Below are 7616 nucleotides of genomic sequence, written 5' to 3'. Positions count from 1 at the left end.
ATAGACCCTACGAAGAAGTAAGAAAATTGATACTATGCCTTTACAGGGAGGAGATGGGTGTGGCCTACTGACGAAAGCTAACGAGCTAGAAATGGATCTATTTAGGTCTCCCACCTAGCAGTGAGAGCTTGCTAGGTGTTAGAAAAGAAAAAAGCCCAGAACCGAGTAGATGAGATTCTACTGAGCTGGAGCTACAAAAAAAAAAAAAAAAAAAAAACACTTGGCTACGTAGGGAAAACCTGGCTAGAAGAAAAACACACATAGACCCTACGAAGAAGTAAGAAAATTGATACTATGCCTTTACAGGGAGGAGATGGGTGTGGCCTACTGACGAAAGCTAACGAGCTAGAAATGGATCTATTTAGGTCTCCCACCTAGCAGTGAGAGCTTGCTAGGTGTTAGAAAAGAAAAAAGCCCAGAACCGAGTAGATGAGATTCTACTGAGCTGGAGCTACAAAAAAAAAAAAAAAAAAAAAAAAAAAAAAAACCTTGGCTACGTAGGGAAAACCTGGCTAGAAGAAAAACACACATAGACCCTACGAAGAAGTAAGAAAATTGATACTATGCCTTTACAGGGAGGAGATGGGTGTGGCCTACTGACGAAAGCTAACGAGCTAGAAATGGATCTATTTAGGTCTCCCACCTAGCAGTGAGAGCTTGCTAGGTGTTAGAAAAGAAAAAAGCCCAGAACCGAGTAGATGAGATTCTACTGAGCTGGAGCTACAAAAAAAAAAAAAAAAAAAAAACCTTGGCTACGTAGGGAAAACCTGGCTAGAAGAAAAACACACATAGACCCTACGAAGAAGTAAGAAAATTGATATATATATATATATATATATATATATATATATTTATATATATATATATATATATATATATATATATATATATATATATATATATATATATATATATATATAGTTCTGCCACAGATAGGATATATGCCAATCATGCTTCTTATTTCCCAGCGTGAACCTATTTGTCTTTGAACCATCCTTTCCAGACTGCTTCCTGCCCAAATAAGTTCACGGTATTTTCTGATCAGGATTTGTTTTTAAATTCTTTGTCCCCCACTGCTGATTTCCCTTGCTCTCTCCCTCATACTTTTCCAAGTACAATTCCTCCTCCTCCTTCCTCCTCCTCCTCCTCCTCCTCCTCCTCCTCCTCCTCCTCCTCCTCCCTCCTCCTCCTCCTCCTCCTCCTCCTCCTCCTCCTCCTCCTCCTCCTCCTCCTCCTCCTCTTCTTCTTCTTCTTCTTCTTCTTCTTCTTCTTCTTCTTCTTCTTCTTCTTCTTCTTCTTCTTCTTCTCCTTCTCCTTCTCCTTCTCCTTCTCCTCCTCCTCCTCCTCCTCCTTCTTCTTCTTCTTCTTCCATATCCATTATCGGATGTTGGCGATCATGTTGGCAATCCTATTTTTGTCAACAGCCTTATGAAAAAGTGCTGCTGAGTTTTGTCCAAACCAGTCCCTTAGGTTTTGAAGCCATGATGTTCTTCTTCTGCCTGGACCTCATTTGCCTTCAATCTTTCCCTGGAGGATTAAGTGGAGGATGCCATATTTTTCTGGGTGTCGCATCACATGTCCAAACTATTTTAACTTTAGCTTTTTAATGGCTTTGATTATTTCCCTTTGCTTTCCCAGGCAGCTTATCACCTCCTCATTTGTGATTTTGTTAACCCATCTTATACATAACAGTCATCTGTAAATTCACATTTCAAATGCTTCTAGTTTCTTCAAGTGGTTTTCTGTCAGAGACCAACTCTCTACTCCATAGAGCAGGATAGAAAAGATGTAACATCTGACAAGCCTGATTTTCAGTTTTAGGCTTATGCCATGACTGCAGAAGACATAAGGGGGTACTAAGAATCTCCCGGTCCGCTAGAAACATGATAAACCCAAAACTACAAATTGGAACGTGGAACCAAGTACAATTGTAACCTAGATTTATATTATGACAATATGCATAGAGTTATTTTATATTCCTTTCTTAATCATCATCACCAAAATAAATGTTCTGTTTTTCATCGTGACCACACTCCTGGTTGATATATCTATTGAGTACAATTTCATTATCTTGTTCTTAATCAGTCACTCCCATATAATTTAAAAGGTAAAAGTCATCCGTATGCAAGTAATCTGAATACATATTAGAAATATTCAGAAAACTACTTCAGATAGGATCGGGGAGAGCTATGCTTTAATGAGGGAAAATCAATTGCAAAGAGAGGCAATTGCACCACAGATCTTATAACATATTTGATAATGATTGTCATATATTTAAACTCTTTTTATGGAATGTTTGTGACCCAGTACTTCTATAAGATTTCCACAAGCAGTGGAAACTTTCTTCCTGGTCAGTTAGCAACAGCACTAAGATTTATATACCTCTTTAGTGCCTTATAGCCCTGTCTAAGTGGTTTACAGAGTCAACATATTGCCCCCAACGAGCTGGGTCCTCATTTTACCGACCTCGGAAGGATGGAAGGCTGAGTCAAACTTGAGCCGGTCAGAATAGAAATCCTGGCAATGAACAGTGAATTAGCCTACAATACTGCATTCTAACCACTGTACCACCACGGCTCCAGATACTCTTTATAGATATAAGATATCTAAGGAATTGTCTTCTTAGCTCCTTAGCAAGTCTGCTCACTTGCTCCAGCAGAAGAGGCCTACTTTAGATCCTGTCTGCTAAAGAATTTTGGGTGGAGAAGTCCAAGACAAGAGACTTTTCTGCTGTAGCCACCAGCTATCTCCTCACTGGTAGTAAGATCTACTCTGACACTCCTGGCCTTCTAGAAGAGTCTGAAAACTGCTGGGTGGCCTGAGAGCCCACTAGGGGCATACCATGTTGTGGGTGGCTCTTGGGGCAGAAAATCTCTTCCCCCATGGCACCCATCCTCTTCTCTTTTTTAGTGTTCTATTTAATTTTCCTAATTTTAATTGCTTTGTATTACTCTTATTTTTTATTGTTATATTTTAAGCTGCCTAGAATTGTCATATCAGTGCGATGGGGGAGCAAAAAAAACAACAACAACTAACTAAATAGATTTAGTAAATAAAAAGTAACATGGACATCATAAAGTTAAGCAACTTATGGTGCTAGTCTGGATCCCCAGTATTGTAATTATATTTGTCATGATAATTGCCGCTCTGTGAGGTGAGTAGGGCTGAGAGAGAAGGACTGAGCCAAGTTATTATACTGTCACATAGGCATGACACATCTGGATGACATGCATACTATTATGGTGACTTCTATAAATAGATAATGCCCAAAGATTTAATTGTGATTTTCAGCTCTGCATATTGCATTTCCTCTATTACAATCAAAAATTCTATCTTGGAAAATGCTAATGACTACTGATTGCTTAATCTTATAATTTTTGCCTTATTTACATATGGGACAAAATGTTATTGTATTTAACAAAATATCTGATTTTATATTCAATCTTTTTCAGGAGCAACACAATCTTTTCAATTAGTTCTGAAGCGGGAGAAGTGGAGAAGAGCCTCTTTTGTTCCCAGCTAAACTAGAATTGAAATGATGGAGGATGACAACACGTTCAGTAAAGATACTGGATAAAACAAAGAATGTTTTATCAGTCAGGGTTTTACTTAAGTTAAGAGGCTTCTTAGCTTTGGTTTCATTAGAGATATTTGAATTTGGGATGTGTGTGTGAATAAATATTCCTGAGTTGTAACATCTCAAACCAAAAGTAAACACTAAAATTTTAGATAATAAATATGTTGTGAAAATATTTTATTGATGTTACTCATTGGATAGTTTGTTCTTTAACAATGTAAGTAGTATTTTTTTTTTATGCTTGCTTTTGTAATGGAGCCTGGAACCACAAACAAGTAGCTCCAGAAAACTTTACTGGATTGGTAGAAAGGTCTCATCCCTACCTCAATTTTAAAAGGCAAATGATTCAGTTCTGAGGGAGGGTTTTGTGAGACCATTAGTGACGTAGACACTACACTGAGAGCCCTTGACTTTGTACACTGTTGTTGTTGTTTTTTAATTCCAGTATAAAGTTGGTTCATTTTCTTTTCAAAGTATAAGATGCTCCAGAGTATAAAACACACATTAGTTTTTGGGGAGGAAAACAAGAAAAAAAATTCTGCCTCTGCCTACCAGCATCCATCCATATTCATCTGGCTGGCGTTCTTCCTGCAAACAGCAAACAGCCTGGTTAGCTTCAGCACATTGTCGCAGCCTGATTTAGCACAAACAGCTGATTGGCAGTTCGATCGGCCTCCTGGAATACTGCCAATCAGCTGTTCCACGCTGCGGGGATCACCAGAGCACATTACGTTTATGGCCTCCGCGGTTCGTGTTTTTGGCCTTTGCATGCTCTGTTTTAGACCCGTTCCAGGCTGCGGGGATCACCACAGCACATTGCTGCCAATTGCCAACTCCGCACGTTGCATTTTCGGCCAGTTCCAGGCGGCAGAGATTCGCGATGATGTTCTGTGGCAATCCCCGCAACCTGGAACGGGTCTAAAATGGGGTATGCGGAGGCCGAAAACACGACATGCAGAGGCCAAAAATGGCCGAAGGGTGGTGGCCGGGGGGTGCTTGGAGCTTCGGCAACATTCAGTGTGTAAGACACACCACAATTTTCACCCACTTTTTTTTTGGGGGGGGAAGTGTGTCTTATTCTCTGAAAAGTATGGTAAATGACACAAATCTCCCTTCCTGTGTGACAAAAGTAACATGCCACAACACAAAATGCTGATTCAGCTAGTCACACAACCACATCAAGCTGTATTTCCTGATTTAATATACGAAGGTTTGTGCATCAATTGTAAAAAGGAGAAAGAAGTCAAAAGTAAGGCAATTTGTATAATATTTGGAACTGAAATTAGTGGAGAATTTCATCCCATTTCAGAAATGATAATTCAGAATTTTAAAATCCTGGAGAAAACCCAGAAAACAACGCAAAATGTATGGGGGAGGGGACAGTGCTAAAGCAGAAATGATACTGACCAAAGTTGGGAAACAGTTTTACAACGTAGCAATTTTCAAAAACTACTGTAATGGAAGCACTGCATTTTTTTTTTATTTGATTTATATGCCGCCCTTCTCCGGAGACTCAGGGCGGCTTACAATGCGTTAAGCAATAGCCTTCATACTTTTGTATATTTATACAAAGTCAGCTTATTGCCCCCACAAACTGGGTCCTCATTTAACCTACCTTAGAAAGGATGGAAGGCTGAGTCAACCTTGAGCCTGGTAAGATTCGAACCTGCAGAAATTGCAGGCAGCTGTGTTAATTACAGGGTGCATTAAACCACTGTACTACCAAGGCATTCAAGTATTACTTTTCCTTGAAAATCAAAATGAGAGAATATCCATGCAGGTCTAATGGCATTAAAAGGTATCATCAGGTAATCATATACAAGCATTGACTTACGGATATACAGATTCTTGCCATATTAAACAAACAGAAAAGCAATATACTTGAGGTCAGAGATGAGCCACCTTACAACATCACAGCTGGCGTTTTCCAACTGTGATTGCAAACTTTGTTGATTTGCTTTCCATTCCATCCTTCTAATTGAAATAAACAAAGAAAAAGAGAATTTGATGAAGTCTGCATTTTTTTTAAAAAAAAAAAAGTTGAAGATACAGCAAAGGCATTATAGGAGAAGCATAAACTTTCAGAAACTGAAATCTTTATAAGCCATGGATGGAGAGAAAGAGAAAGATGATGACAATAATGATAGAGATAGATAGATAGATAGATGATAGATAGATAGATAGATAGATAGATAGATAGATAGATAGATATTATTATTATTATTATTATTATTATTATTATTATTATTATTATTATTATTAATTAATTAATTAATTAATTAATTAAATTTTTATACCGCCCTTCTCCCGAAGGACTCAGGGCGGTGTAGAGCCATATTAAAACAACATATACCCACAAAATTTAAAAACAGTTTAAAATATATTAAAAATTTGGCCCTTATATTAAAAACTACAAACACCCAATTAAAATTCATTTTCTAAGCCAGCCCGGCCTGTTGAAACAAAAGAGTCTTAAGGGCACGGCGAAAGGTACGTAGGTCGGGGATCATGCGAAACTCCGGGGGCAGTTCATTCCAGAGGGCAGATGCCCCCACAGAGAAGGATCTCCCCCTGGGTGTCACCAGTCAACATTGTTTGGCCGACGGCACCCTAAGGAGTTCCTTTCTGTGGGAGCGTATTGGCTGGTGGGAGGCTATCGGTGGCAGAAGGCGATCTCGTACATACCCAGGTCCTAAGCCATGGAGCGCTTTAAAGGTGGTAACCAACATCTTGAATCACATCCGGAAGACCACCGGGAGCCAGTGCAGCTCGCGCAGGAGAGGTGTTACATGGGTGCGCCGAGTCGCCCCCATAATCACCTGTGTGGCCACATTCTGGACCAGTTGGAGCCTCTGAGTGCTCTTCAAGGGGAGCCCCATGTAGAGAGCGTTACAGTAGTCCAGACGGGACGGGACGAGGGCATGAGTGACCGTGCGCAAGGCATCCCGGTCCAGAAAGGGATGCAACTGGTGGATCAGGCGAACCTGATAAAAAGCTCCCCTGGCCACAGCCGTCATATGATCTTCTAAAGGCAGCCATGCATCCAGAAGAACCCCCAAGTTGCGAGCCCTCTCTGAGGGGGTCAAGATCTCACCCCCAATAATCAGCGATGGAGCCAGCTGGCTGTACTGGGATGCCGGAAACCACAGCCACTCGGTCTTGGAAAGGTTGAGTCTAAGCTTGTTTCTCCCCATCCAGATCCGCATGGCCTCCAGGCATTGGGACATCATGTCAAGGGCATCATTGGGGTGGTCCGGGGTGGAGATGTATAGCTGAGTATCATCAGCATACTGATGGAACTTCACCCCAAAACCACGGATGATCTCACCCAGCAGCTTCACATAAATGTTGAACAGAAGGGGCAAGAGGACCGACCCTTGTGCCCCACAAACAAGGCACCTCGAGGTCGACCTCTGTCCCCCTGCCAACACAAACTGTGTACGGTCAGAGAGGAAGGAGGAGAACCACCGCACCACGGTGCCCCCCACTCCCAACCCCTCCAATCGGTGCAGCATGATACCATGGTCGACAGTATCAAAAGCCGCTGAGAGGTCTAATAGGACTAGGACAGAGGAACAGCCCCTGTCCCGAGCCCTCCAGAGATCATCAACCAATGCGACCAATGCTGTTTCTATGCTGTACCCTGCCCTGAAGCCCGACTGGAACGGATCCAGATAGACAGCTTCATCCAGGTACTGGGGAAGTTGTCACACCACCACACTCTCAACAACCTTCGCAACAAAGCGAAAGTTGGAGACTGGATGATAGTTTGCTAATACAGCCGGGTCCAGGGAAGGATTCTTGAGGAGGGGCCTCACCACCAATAGACAGACAGACAAACAGATAGATGATAGATATAGATAGATGATATTAGATAGTCAAATGATAAACAGATTGCGGAATATGGACAGATTTTCATCAAAGTGTTAAATAGAATAGAACAGAATGACAGAGTTGGAAGGGGCCTTAGAGGTCTTCCAGTCCAACCCCCTGCTCAGGCAGGAAATCCTATTGGGACACAAACTTTTTCCATATGTGC

The 7616-nt window shown here is 41.3% G+C and overlaps 1 protein-coding gene across 1 annotated transcript in view; it reads left to right on the top strand.

Annotated features, from left to right (window-relative positions):
* Positions 1–3624, top strand: part of FHIT (fragile histidine triad diadenosine triphosphatase) — a 1060604-nt gene extending 1056980 nt beyond the window's left edge. The window contains exon 7 of the mRNA XM_070933525.1: positions 3453–3624. The gene's annotated coding sequence lies outside the window, so the exon portion shown is untranslated. The remainder of the gene's footprint in view (positions 1–3452) is intronic.
* Positions 3625–7616: the final 3992 nt, after the last annotated feature.

Source organism: Pituophis catenifer, unplaced genomic scaffold, assembly GCF_029215685.1.
Source record: "Pituophis catenifer annectens isolate HBS135680 unplaced genomic scaffold, rPitCat1.0.hap2 SCAF_2, whole genome shotgun sequence".
Taxonomy (NCBI): Eukaryota; Metazoa; Chordata; class Lepidosauria; order Squamata; family Colubridae; genus Pituophis; species Pituophis catenifer.
This window is presented reverse-complemented; position numbering and strand designations above follow the sequence as displayed.